The sequence below is a fragment of the Portunus trituberculatus genome, chromosome 35, assembly GCF_017591435.1.
Source record: "Portunus trituberculatus isolate SZX2019 chromosome 35, ASM1759143v1, whole genome shotgun sequence".
Taxonomy (NCBI): Eukaryota; Metazoa; Arthropoda; class Malacostraca; order Decapoda; family Portunidae; genus Portunus; species Portunus trituberculatus.
In genome coordinates, this window is record NC_059289.1 from 3,602,604 (window position 1) to 3,615,103 (window position 12,500).

The 12,500-nt window shown below is 42.6% G+C and overlaps 1 protein-coding gene across 11 annotated transcripts in view; it reads left to right on the forward strand.

The window, feature by feature from the left end:
• The window catches only part of LOC123513073 (mechanosensory protein 2-like), a 738,351-nt gene that overhangs the window by 56,885 nt on the left and 668,966 nt on the right, over positions 1 to 12,500 (forward strand). For 2 of the 11 annotated variants that reach the window (XM_045269923.1, XM_045269924.1), the window contains exon 1: positions 10,154 to 10,284. The exons of 8 other annotated variants lie outside the window; for them this stretch is intronic. The gene's annotated coding sequence lies outside the window, so the exon portion shown is untranslated. Of the gene's footprint in view, positions 1 to 10,153; positions 10,285 to 12,500 lie in introns of those variants that run through there. One more of the 11 variants, XM_045269927.1, reaches the window with a different exon arrangement.

The following is a 12,500-nucleotide window of genomic DNA, read 5'->3' on the forward strand; positions in this document are numbered from 1 at the left end:
GACCATGATGCTCTTCCCTATTCATTCTGCTTTCTATTTGGTGACTTTATACAGCTTCAGAACCTTATGTGGGGACTTGAAAGAGTGAAGACTGTGGCTATTAATCTCCTGACTTCCATAGACCCTTCCTAATGTCAATAAAATGGTCTGATCGTACACAAATCTCAAGGTAAATTAAAGAGATTAAGTAAAATCTTTAACATTTTCTATCCTTACATTATTTACCTCATTCTTTATTGTTCATATGTCAACTTCTAACAGACTGAGGAAGGAGTAAATTTCTGAGAACCACATGCCTTGAAGCTAATCCTATAAATACATTGACTTGAAGACGCATTCTCTTTCTCTCTTTCTCTATTATCATTTATTTTTCTCCTCCCTCTCTTCCTCCTGGTCTTCCTCTAGGCGGGTTTCAAAGGGACAATTTCCACGCGGGTGACTCTCACAGGCAAGACTCACCGCCTCGCTCCTAAAAATACATCGACCTCTCCACGCACCGAGGCAGCGCGGACAAGAGAGAGAGAGAAAGAGAGAAAGAGAGAGAGAGAGAGAGAGAGAGAGAGAGAGAGAGAGAGAGAGAGAAAGAGAGAGAGAGGGAGAGAGAGTTGACCGACCGACGCATGACTCAAGGAAAGAAAAAGTTGACCTTGTGATGCATACTTAAGAAAAAAATAATAACGATGAAATAAAGATAAATAATACGTCTGTGTGATTGAGATTAACTTTCGCAATGGATTAATGATTACGCTACGTAGATCCAGGTTGTTTTCTTATACCCAGTGAAAATCTACGAGGGGCTTGAAAAAAATGCGAAAAAAAAAAAATAGACTGAAATGAACGTTTGCCTTGTGTTGAGAAGATTGATGTGCGATTTGGGCTGATGGGCGTCTGTGGTCAACTTATGAGTGGCTGTACTGAACGTGCCTATGCTGTACCTGTTGACTTTATTTGTATTCTAAAGTAAAGAAAGGGTATTTCGAAGAGTTACCTAAGGAATATATTTTTTAGATTCACTTGTATTTGAAAGTAAATGAAGTAAAATAAAGATACAAAGGGATGGGAAAGCTATATTATCTCTCTCTCTCTCTCTCTCTCTCTCTCTCTCTCTCTCTCTCTCTCTCTCGCTGATCAATGAAAGAAAAAGAAAAGATTCCACATACAACGAACGGGAATGAAACAAAGCTACACTCACTCACTCTCTCTCTCTCTCTCTCTCTCTCTCTGACTAATACATAACGTTGATCAATGAAAAAGAAAAGAAAAGGGAGCACACACCAACCGCCCGGCATTTGTGTGTGTGTGTGTGTGTGTGTGTGTGTGTGTGTGTGTGTGTGTGTGTACGGACCGTGTGTAAATTTCATGTGACAGCACCATTTCGTATTGCCTTTTTCTTGCATGTAACTTGAAACTAGCTTTTAGGAACGCGAGGGAAGATAGGGGATGAGTGGAACGAGGGCTGTAGGATAGGACGGGAGGATAGGATGGGAGGACAGGCCGGGAGGGTAGAGGACAAGGACAGCAAGGGGGGGAGGTGAAGAAAGTACCCACGGCAGGAGGAGGAAAGAAAAGGAAAAAGGAGAAAAAGTGAAGTAAGGAGTATTGAAATGTATATAAAAAATTGGGGAAAATATTTTGTTCTTTTATTTTTCTGACATTTGAAGGACGATTAAGTAGGGAGGTGGATGACAGAATAGGAGGAGGACGAGGAAGAGGAGGAGGAAGAGAAGGAGGAGGAGGAGGAGGAGGAGGAGGAGGAGGAGGAGGAGGACGGAAGAGGAGGAATTTAACCATGATAGCTCACTTCCAATTACCACTCACGTATTTAATCATTCACAAAGTTAACAATAACATTATCATGACAATACATAATGAATCATAAACCAGAGAAAAATGCTTATAAAAACCTCTTTATCTCCTCTTCCTCCTTCTCCTCCTCCTCATCATCCTCCTCCTCCTTTTCCTCCCCTCCTCTTCCTCCTCGTCTCGTCCATCACGTCCGGACCAAGCGACGAATATTTTCCGGACGGCCGCCACTTTCTTTCACGGCAAATTTGGTGGCCGCGAAGACCATACTGCCTCTATTTCTCTTCACATTAACTACTTTCTGTGTCTTCTTTCATTCATCACGAAGGCAGTTTCTTTTCTCGTCTCCCATTAATTTCCCTTCCTCCTCTACAGTTCTTGTGTAGCTGAGAGATAATAATGTGTGTGTGTGTGTGTGTGTGTGTGTGTGTGCATTAAAAGTGTCACTTCTAAGTGATAAAACACAAGTTCAGTGAGGAATGATGAAAAATTAAGCAAATATCAATAAATGCATACATTCCGAAAGAGCGAGAGAGAGAGAGAGAGAGAGAGAGAGAGAGAGAGAGAGAGAGAGAGAGAGAGAGAGAGAGAGAGAGAGAGAGAGAGAGAGAGAGAGAGAGAGAGAGAGAGAGAGAGAGAGAGAGAGAGAGAGAGAGAGAGAGAGAGAGAGGATATGAAGACTACGAGCCGTATGAGAAAGAGGGAGAGGATGAGTTGATAGATGAGGCAAGAGGAGGCAGGAAGGGTTAGAAGTGTAGAGGAGATAATCTGAGAGGAGAGGGAGAAAATGAAGAAAATGTTATAAGGGAAGGTGAAGGAGGAGAAGAGGATGAGGATGAAGGTGAAGTAGAGAAACAAGATACAAGAACAAAGAACAGAGGAATATCGAGGAGTAGGAAATCTGTTGCATTATATCAAAGTGATCTGCTCAAGAGAATTAAAGGCAATTTTCAAGTGCAAGAATTGGATAGAAATGTTAGAAGATTTCTCCCCCTTGTTGACTACACGAAAAATGACACGAAAAATTATGCGTGTGGTCGCTATTATTAGAATATGACGGGTTAATTATTGTGAGTTACATTCACTTCTCTGTTTGCTTTTCTGAGTACTGTGTTTGCTGTTCAGGACACAGAAATGAAGTGTCTATGTGGTTTACAAGATAGTAAGTAATACATGTATCCATGAAGGCAGAAAGAAAAGCTGACCTTTTGTTTTGACTTAAAATACTAAATAAAACAAAGGCATACGAGAAAAGATAAAGTCACTCCGTTCTGAAAGGTAAAGATAATTGCTTTGCAGGACAGGGACCAGGAGCCTTTGTTCAGATATCCTCGACCTCTCTTTCATCTGTGTGTGTCACAGCAGCACCACTGTGGCTCGCCTTATGGGTTACTGTGTGTACTTTCTGGTGTCTAACACTGCACCACACCAGTTTGCCTTTCCACAGTAGTATAGTTGTTTTGGTTGCCGGCGTTGTTGTCTTAAGAGTTCCTCCCTCGGGGACAACATATCATCATTACAGGGAAAGCTTCCGTTTTGAAGCCTGATGCCTCGTTATGGAAGCCAACTGTTTGCTCCGCAGTTCAGTGGTCTTGCTCTGCAACTCTTGAGTCCAATTATAATGACCTGTCATCTTGCCTTCAAAGTCGATTGCCTTGTTCTGCAAATTCATTGCTTCTTTATGCAGACCTAATGTTTGCTCTTCAATATCCATCGTCATGTTTAAGAGCTTCGCCATCATATTCTTTAAATCCACCATCTTGTTCTGTAGAGCTCCAATCTGGTCCTGCAGACTTTGAGTTCGGTCCTGCAGGTCTCTAGCCTTGTTGTGGAGATTCTTTGTCATTTGCAAACCTGCAGCCTTGTTTTCAAACTCCGCGGCTTCTGCGTCCACAAGCAGCATCGTTTGTCCTAGAATAACATTCTCCATTAGCATCGCATCTGATTCGATTTCAACACGCATCGTCTTTTTTCCCAGTCCCAGTTTTCTGTTTTTCTCTTCCATCGAGTTTTTTTTTCTGCAGACCTTCTGTTCGGTTTTGCAGAAGAGTTCTTTGGTTACTGAGACCTTCAGTTTGTTTGTGAATACTTACAGTTTTTTCCTCAATCGCTATCGTGGTCGTTTCATTTTCCAGTATTTTGTTCTCCAGATTCACCGATTTGTTCTGTACACTTTCGCATTCATTTCCCTCAGTTTCTGTTTCGCTCTCGTGAATGATGTTCTGCGGTAATAAAGATTTCCTCCTGTGGTTCTGCAGTTTCCCCTTCCTTTTTATTCCTAGAGAGTATCAATTTGTTCTTTTGCTGTTTAGTTTCCAGAAATATTTCATTCTTAGCACCAGAAATTGTTGGCAAGATTGTGTTCTCCTGTTATTTAGTTTGCAAATGATTTCCTTTCTTCTCGACCATTTTCTCCAAAGTTTTGTTTTTTTGCTCTTTCCTTAATTAAATATCTGTTCCGTTATCACCAAAGGGTTTTGTACCGTTTTGTTCCTTTGCTCTATGATTTCAACAATGGCTTCATTCTTATCGACGAAGATTTTTCAAATGTTTTTATTCTTATGTCCTTTACTAATTGTTTTATCTTTTCTGATCCTTTCACTCACCTCTTGCGTCAAAGTTTTGTAATATATTTTTTTTTTTTGCTTATTCCTATATCTGTTCTATTTTCATCATCAACGGGTTTTCCCATATTTTTTTTCTCGTTGTTTAGTTTAAAAAATGATTCCGTTTTTATCAATTGCTTTCCCCACAGTCTTGTTCTCTTCGTATTTGGTTTCAACAATGGCTCCATTCTGATCATCAGTATCTTTCTCCGTAGTTTTGCTCTTTTGTTTCTATTGTTTTTTCAAAATTTTTGTTTTCATACTGTTTATTTTCAACTGTTATATCGTTCTTATCAACATTTATTTTTCCAGAAGTTTATTCTTTAGCTCTTTAATTTCAAATATGGATCCGTTCTTATTATCAACTGTTTTCTGTACAGTTTTTTTCTCTTGTTGTTTAATATCCAGAACTGTTCCAATTTTGTCATCAATTGTTTTTTCATCAGTTTTTTTTCCGGCTTCTATTTCAACAATTTTTATGTTTTAATCAATAACATTATCTCCTGAGGTCTTATTTTCTTGCTCTTTAATAGTTTGCAGATCTGCTTCATTTTCATTATCGAGAGCCTTATCAAAAGTCTTGTTTTGTTGTTCTCTCCTATACTCGCCTCAGTGAGAAATGGCCAATAGGGAGTAGAAACCACGGGGACCCCCCCAGTGTTGTCACGTCTCCACAGATCACCGGCAGTAGCGAGAACATGTGTCTGTAACGCCAAGATTTCCTCCACTGACGGTGTGGTGAAGGAAGCGGCAATCTCGCCCTGCCCCGCTCATATGTCACGTTTACGACTGGGAGAAACGAAACCTTTACACAGAAAACACCCTATGATTTTTACCTCAGTGGTGATATGGAACAAAAGTTATAATAATTACGAAAATAATTTCGAAAATACACCAATTTATATAGACACACAAAGAGAAAAAGAAAGAGGCAGAGATTACGTAGGTTGAGCGGGGTTGGAGAAAGAAGTAAAGGTTGATAATGGCGTCACTGGAGGAATACCCTTGCCGCGCCCCACCCGCCATTTCTTGATGCGGCGAGTATAGTTTCTATAGCAGCATCATTCTTATTAATCATGGTATTCATTATAGATTTACTCATATTATCATATTCCTTAGTTTCCATGTCTATATCGCCATTATTGGGTTGTCTTTAATCATATACCTTATCATTTTTTTTCATAATTACCTCTGCATCCAACCCTGTGTTCCCCGTGATTTTCACCACCACAACGGAGACAACTGGTTTTTAATGGAGGGGTCGTCCTCTCGATGCCCCATCCCGCTCCAAAGCACCACCACTATTCATGGCATGAAGATCTCTCTCTCTCTCTCTCTCTCTCTCTCTGAATGGATAACGAATGGCATGAATACGATCTCAAAACTTCCGGAAAATATTTGGAATGGTCTTAACTTTTTCGTAACTTTGGTATTAATTCTTGTGCCGCCTACAGGAATATGAATAAACATTTTTTGCTGGTTCCCTTCCTGTCTCTGCTTGCTTGATCTCTCTCTCTCTCTCTCTCTCTCTCTCTCTCTCTCTCTCTCTCTCTCTCTCTCTCTCTCTCTCTCTCTCTCTCTCTCTCTCTTTCTTCAATTTTCTCTTAATTTAATTTTTCTTTCACTTTCTGATTTCCATATTTTACATTTATCAGTATATGTGTATCTACTTTGAATTACATCTATATTTTTCCACACTGAATATTTTCCTTCCATTTCTCCAGTAAATCAATGTATTTTCTTTATCAGTTTATTTTACAGGTGTATTTTTTTCTTTTTTTTTCTGTGTGTATCTGTTTGTCTACCTGTCTTTCAATCTGCATGTGTCTGTTTTTCACTCTTTTCTTCCAAATCTATTTCCTGCTCGTCCTGCTCTTCCTCTTCTAACTTTCACAGCTCACTTCCAATTACCACTCACGTATTCAACCATGCAAATAATCAACAATAACATTAAGAAGACAATACATCATAAATCATAAAGCTTAGAAAAATACTTAGAAATCTCGTCTATCTCCTCCTCTTCCTCCTCCTCCTCTTCCTCTTCCTCCTCCTTGTCCTCCTCCTCCTCTTCATCTCGTCCATCACGTCCGGACCAGGCGACGAATATTTTCCGGACGGGCGCCACTTCCTTTCACCGCAAATTTGGTGGCCGCGAGGACTGCCGCGTCGTGTCCAGGTTCTAACGCCTTTACCTTATCGCCAGCACGCTAACCCAACGCAGATCCTCCCCTCCTGCGGCGCCTGACGGAGGGATGGAGGAGGAAGAAGAGAGATGGAGTGATGGAGGAAAGGGCAGAGTTAGAGACGGAGGTGTGGAGGAAAGGAAAGACTGAATATGAATGGAGAGGGAAAGGAAGGTTTGAGATGGAAGGATGGAGGGAAAGTAAGGGTAACTGAAGGAGTTGAGGGAAAAAAGGGATATGATGGAGAGGCGGAGGGAAAAAATGGGTAATGTTGGAAGATATGTTTGGAAAGTAGGTTTAGAAATGGAGGAATGAAGGAAACGAAGGACAGATATGTAGAGTTGGAGGAAAATTTTAGAGAAGAGATGGAGGAAAAGGAATAAAAATAAAACAAGTAGAGATGCAACGATGAAAGAAAATGAAAGGAAAAAACGTTAACGAAAGAGATAAAAAGGGAAAGAAGATTAGGGAGGAGAGGGAGAGGAAAAGGGTGAAAAGGAAGGTTAGGGAAGGAGATACGGAGAAAAGAGAGGGAATGGAAGAACAAAGAAGGAGAGATGGAATGAAAAAGAAGGTTAAATAGATGAAAAGACAAAACAAGGATGGAAAATAGTGACTGAAAAAAAATAAGTAAAAAGGAAAAAAAAGAAGACATTTAGTTTGGTGGTGAATGACTTTTTATGGTTCGTAGCTTTTCTGACATGAACATCTGTCATGACAAAAAGGGAAGCCACACAAACATTACTGTGAATAATACAACCATTGTCTTCACTATGATCATTTTTTGCTATATTTTTCATTATATCTTTTCAACTCTTACATATTTTTCCCTGTGACATATTGAAGAGATGAGGAGTGCCGGGAGCTCTGTTGGTGATGGTCATTGGAATTTAAGGTACAATGGGTAACTTTGTAGATGTGCGGCTCTTTTCAATGACCAAAGCACTCCGATAGTCGTTGTATTGACTGCCCCCTCACTTGATAACTCCAGGAAAGACATCCAAACCACCTCCTGACTCCACATTGCACTACAGTCATTCCACTCACACATAGATAGCCTTGAGCGAACGTTCCTTACTAATGCCTTCGATCTATGAATGGCTGTGTTTGCTGCGAGAACTGACAGTCACTGACACACCTTGGGAATACAAAACCATGGATCAGTGTTGCATGAAGTAACCCACAAACACTGAAGAGAAGTACACAAACAAAGTGAGGTGAATGTAGCTGGAGCCTGATTGACTGCTGCCTCCCTAGAAAGTTCCAGTCCAGCCTGTCACACCACCCCTCCAGACCCACAATATTATTTCAAGCAAGCGAGGAAAACTGGCCAGGGGCAATAAAAACGAAAAAAATGACCCACTTAGATGTCAATTCTCTTGCAGGTCCGAGAGAGTTAGTCGCCCCAAAAAAAGGGTTAAATTTTTTAAGACCTCCCTCTTAAAATATATAGTTAGGTCATAGGAAGTTGGAAATACAGAAGTAGGTAGGGAGCATTGCATCTCTTATATCTACACACTCACTCCACTTGACACAGCCGCCACGCACTCATACCTTCCCCATAGACAAAAGTAGATGCAGACCTCAACACTATTTCACTTTCCTTTCAAATTCCATGGAGGTTTTCTTTACATCATTGTACCATTTCCCTTTCCGGATGTGTGGGTTGGGAGGAGAATTACTGGTACGAAGATGTCCTTGCAAGACATTTCGTTGAATTTTATGTACAAAATGAAATTGTAAATAAACGAAGATTCTTTTTATGTTATGGCCTATAGCGTCTGTGGGGAAGATTTTTTTTTTATATTATGGCTTACAGCGTCTGTAGGCATACTTGAAGAGTATATGTGGGAAGCGCAGTTAAGCTTCTGCCCATTAGTGGCGCAAGCAATTTTATTCATAGTGGTACCCATATTAGGGCCCATATCACTACCTAAGCACATCTTTTGTGTAATCATCTAGAACTTGGGTACCATGGTGACATGCAGGTAAACTTTAAACCACTCGATAAATGGCATAGCTTCAAAGCGGTATGTGGTGGGATTCGAACCTACACGTGGACGTCTGCCCGATCCCACGCTCACCACCTTATCCACTACGCCACCGCCTCCCTCCTCTTTTGCAGGTTGCTGATTACAAAAATCCTTAGCTGACTATGAGAGTCACACGCACAGGACACTTACACATACACGTACACGTACACGCACACGCACACGCACATACAAACAGTAACACATACACATACACACACGCACGCACACACACAGTCTCTCTCTCTCTCTCTCTCTCTCTCTCTCTCTCTTTCATGATCTTAATCTAATTTTTCTTTCACTTTCAAATTTCCATACTTTACAGTTCTTGATATATTTTGTATCTACTTTGAATTGCTTCTATATTTTCCACACAATATTTTCCTTCCGTTCTCCAGTCATAATCATTGAATTTTCTTTATTAGTGTTGTCTACAGGTGCATTTCTTTCTATTTTTGTGTGTATTCGTCTGTCTGCTTATCTGTCTGTCTGCGTGTGTGTTTCCTATTCTTTTCTCCAACATTTTTCTCCTATTCGTCGTCGTCATCCTCCTCCTCCTCCTCCTCCTTATCCTTCTCTTCCTCTCTGCCTCTGTTTCCTCCCCCTCAAGGGTAACATTAGCAAGGCACGTTGGTTACTTTCAGAAAGGCATTTACGTTTCACTTGACACACACACACACACACACACACACACACACACACACACACACACACACACACACACACACACACACACACACCTGCCTACATTTGCATTTATACATATATTGTACATATACAGACATATATATACGACATACATTCACACGTACATGAGACAGACATTAAATGGTATACGTACGTGTGTGTTTTATTGCCCGTGTGTTTTACGATGTATGCTTTAAAGAGGGCCGAGTGTTGCGTGTTTTGAGTCTTACACACACACACACACACACACACACACACACACACACACACACACACACACACACAGACAAACATGCATGTCCGGCAGATGTGCATACATGCTCTCGCATACATCCATACGCCCAAACACACACGCACACGCACACGCACACACGCACACGCACACACACGCACACAGACACACACACACACACACACACACACACACACACACACACACACACACACACACACACACACACACACACACACACACACACATACACACACACACGCTGACAAAGGCAAATAGCAATTCTCAGCCCTGCCAAATTGCTCTCTCTCTCTCTCTCTCTCTCTCTCTCTCTCTCTCTCTCTCTCTACACTCACACACACACACACACACACACACACACACACACACACACACACACACACACACACACACACACACACACACACACACCTCGCATCCGGCTCCACCCTACCACACATGGTCTCTCTCTCTCTCTCTCTCTCTCTCTCTCTCTCTCTCTCTCTCTCTCTCTCTCTCTCTCTCTCTCTCTCCCCGCCTCCCGCTCTCCCGCCCCTCCCACCAGCCAGCAGGACTCCCGCTCTCCCTCGCTGGCAACGCTGCAGCATCCACACTTGGTTCGTGGCCGCCATCGCGTTCAGGAGGCTCCGTTCCTCTCTCCCGCCGCGTCTATCTGTGTCTTGCGGGTGCCGTTCAATCCGCCGCTATACCCGCCGCCCACACCGCCTCCTATATCCAACAAGGTGACGGTGCGGCCCAGTGCGGCGGTGTCTTTGGTGTGTGTGCGTCTGTGTGCGTGTGTGAATGTGTATGTGTGTGTGTGTGTGTGTGTGTGTGTGTGTGTGTGTGTGTGTGTGTGTGTGTGTCTGTGTGTTGCGTCATTGATACCACTCAGCATTTGATCAGCTGACGTGAGGACATGTGCTACTGAGGATGTTTTTTTTCTGGTATTCTATTTTTCTATGTGTTTTTTTTTAGCGAGTGTTTTAAGTCGTCTATTTTTCTCCTCTTTCCGCGTCTCGTGCGGATGTTGAGTTTCGTTTGATGCACTCGCGTGTTAGTGAAGTGGAAAGGCTTTAAGGGGGAGAGAGAGATAAGAGAGAGAGAGGAGAGACAAGACGGCTGGACGCGGCCACGGATGTGATCTGGATACGATCGACTAGTGCAGTGATGGTTTGTTCCTGTTGCTACAGTGAGCCAGGACGTTATGGTGGTGGTAGTGAGCAATGGAAAGAGGTAATTATTACTGTTCCTACTTAACCTGGTGCCAAAACATAAGAAAACAATGGAAAAATACTAGAACGTAAACACAATGCAGGAAAAGGAAGATGAAGCACACTGGAGTTCATCATAGGAAAACACTCTCTATCTCTATCTCTCCTCAATGCTCGTGTCATGAGAACACTTTTGGCACAGAGAGGTGATTAGTTACCCTGCCCAGGTGGAGGAGAGAATCGCGCCAGTGTCTCAGAATCTGCAGGATGGGGAAGGGAAGGCGGGGCTGCAGGGAGCGCCGTGCCCCACTCAGCCTTTGTCCAGAGGTAACAGACTTAGAGAGAGTCTGTTGTGCTATGCCGGCTATGTTTGCGTCTTCCAAGCTGAGGTGCATTGAGGGATCTCTCTCTCTCTCTCTCTCTCTCTCTCTCTCTCTCTCTCTCTCTCTCTCTCTCTCTCTCTCTCTCTCTCTCTCTCTCTCTCTCTCTCTCTCTCTCCCTCTCTCTTTCTCGTTTTACTTGATTTTCAAATTTATGCAGTCCCTTTTGTGAGGTATTCATTCCATTTTGATTGACAAACACACACACACACACACACACACACACACACACACACACACACACACACACACACACACACTCTCTCTCTCTCTCTCTCTCTCTCTCTCTCTCTCTCTCTCTCTCTCTCTCTCTCTCTCTCTCTCTCTCTCTCTCTCTCTCTCTCTCTCTCTCTCTCTCTCTCTCTCTCTCTCAGCTCGAAAAACTCTCATTGTCTATCTTCACTTTCCATCCGAGTTTTGCATCAAGGGCAATGGCTATTATTTCAAGAATAAAGATTTCAAATGACATTCTTCGCCTATTATGTGGGTTTGTTTGCTTTCCATTTCTCTCCCATTCTCTCTCTCTCTCTCTCTCTCTCTCTCTCTCTCTCTCTCTCTCTCTCTCTCTCTCTCTCATTTACATTCACCGACATCGTGTCTTCAATTTTTTTCCCATTTCACAGTTTTCCCTCCTTCAAGTAGTTTTCCCTCTTTTCTTTCTTTCCTTCCCCCCCTCTCCTTCCTTCCTTCCTACCCTCCATCGGCACAGCACGTGAGAGAAATAATTCGTGACCAGATGGTGGCGCGTCGACCCCTCAGTGCGCCCCCTCCTTCCCTCTCCCTTCCTCTCCCTGGCCAAGTCGTACACACGTGGCCCTCAGGTGTGTCAGGTGTGTCGCCCGGGGCCTGATCCACACCTGCAGGGGCCATCCAGGGCAATGTTCTTCACCGCAGCACGAGTGGAGGAGTCTTGGTGTTAGTTTGTGACCGTCCGGAAGCAAATATGTTATGATTTTCTAGTGAAGTGTATCTGGATGTTTTTTTTTTTACTGTAGTGTGGTGGTGACGTGGCTGGAAAAGCGTCCTAGAGCAAAACCTCCAAGTGGATCAGTGCGACATGGAAGTATTGGTGATGTTGTTGGTGAGTGAAGGGATGGAACAGAAACGTTGACATGGAAACGTTCGACAGTGTGATAAACCGTCGTCTGGTGGAGATATGTCACTGAAAATTCACTCACTGACTCACTCACACATGCAAGTAAAGGGAGGTAAACATTCTCTTCCAGCTGTAGTATTTAAGTGTTGAGGTCATTTTTGTGGAGTACTAGTGTCCATATTCAAAGAAGAAAGTAATGGCAGTGTGGCTGTATTGACCTGCACGTCATTGCATTGTTGAAGAGCACTTTTTTTTGCTGCCTGTTCTGG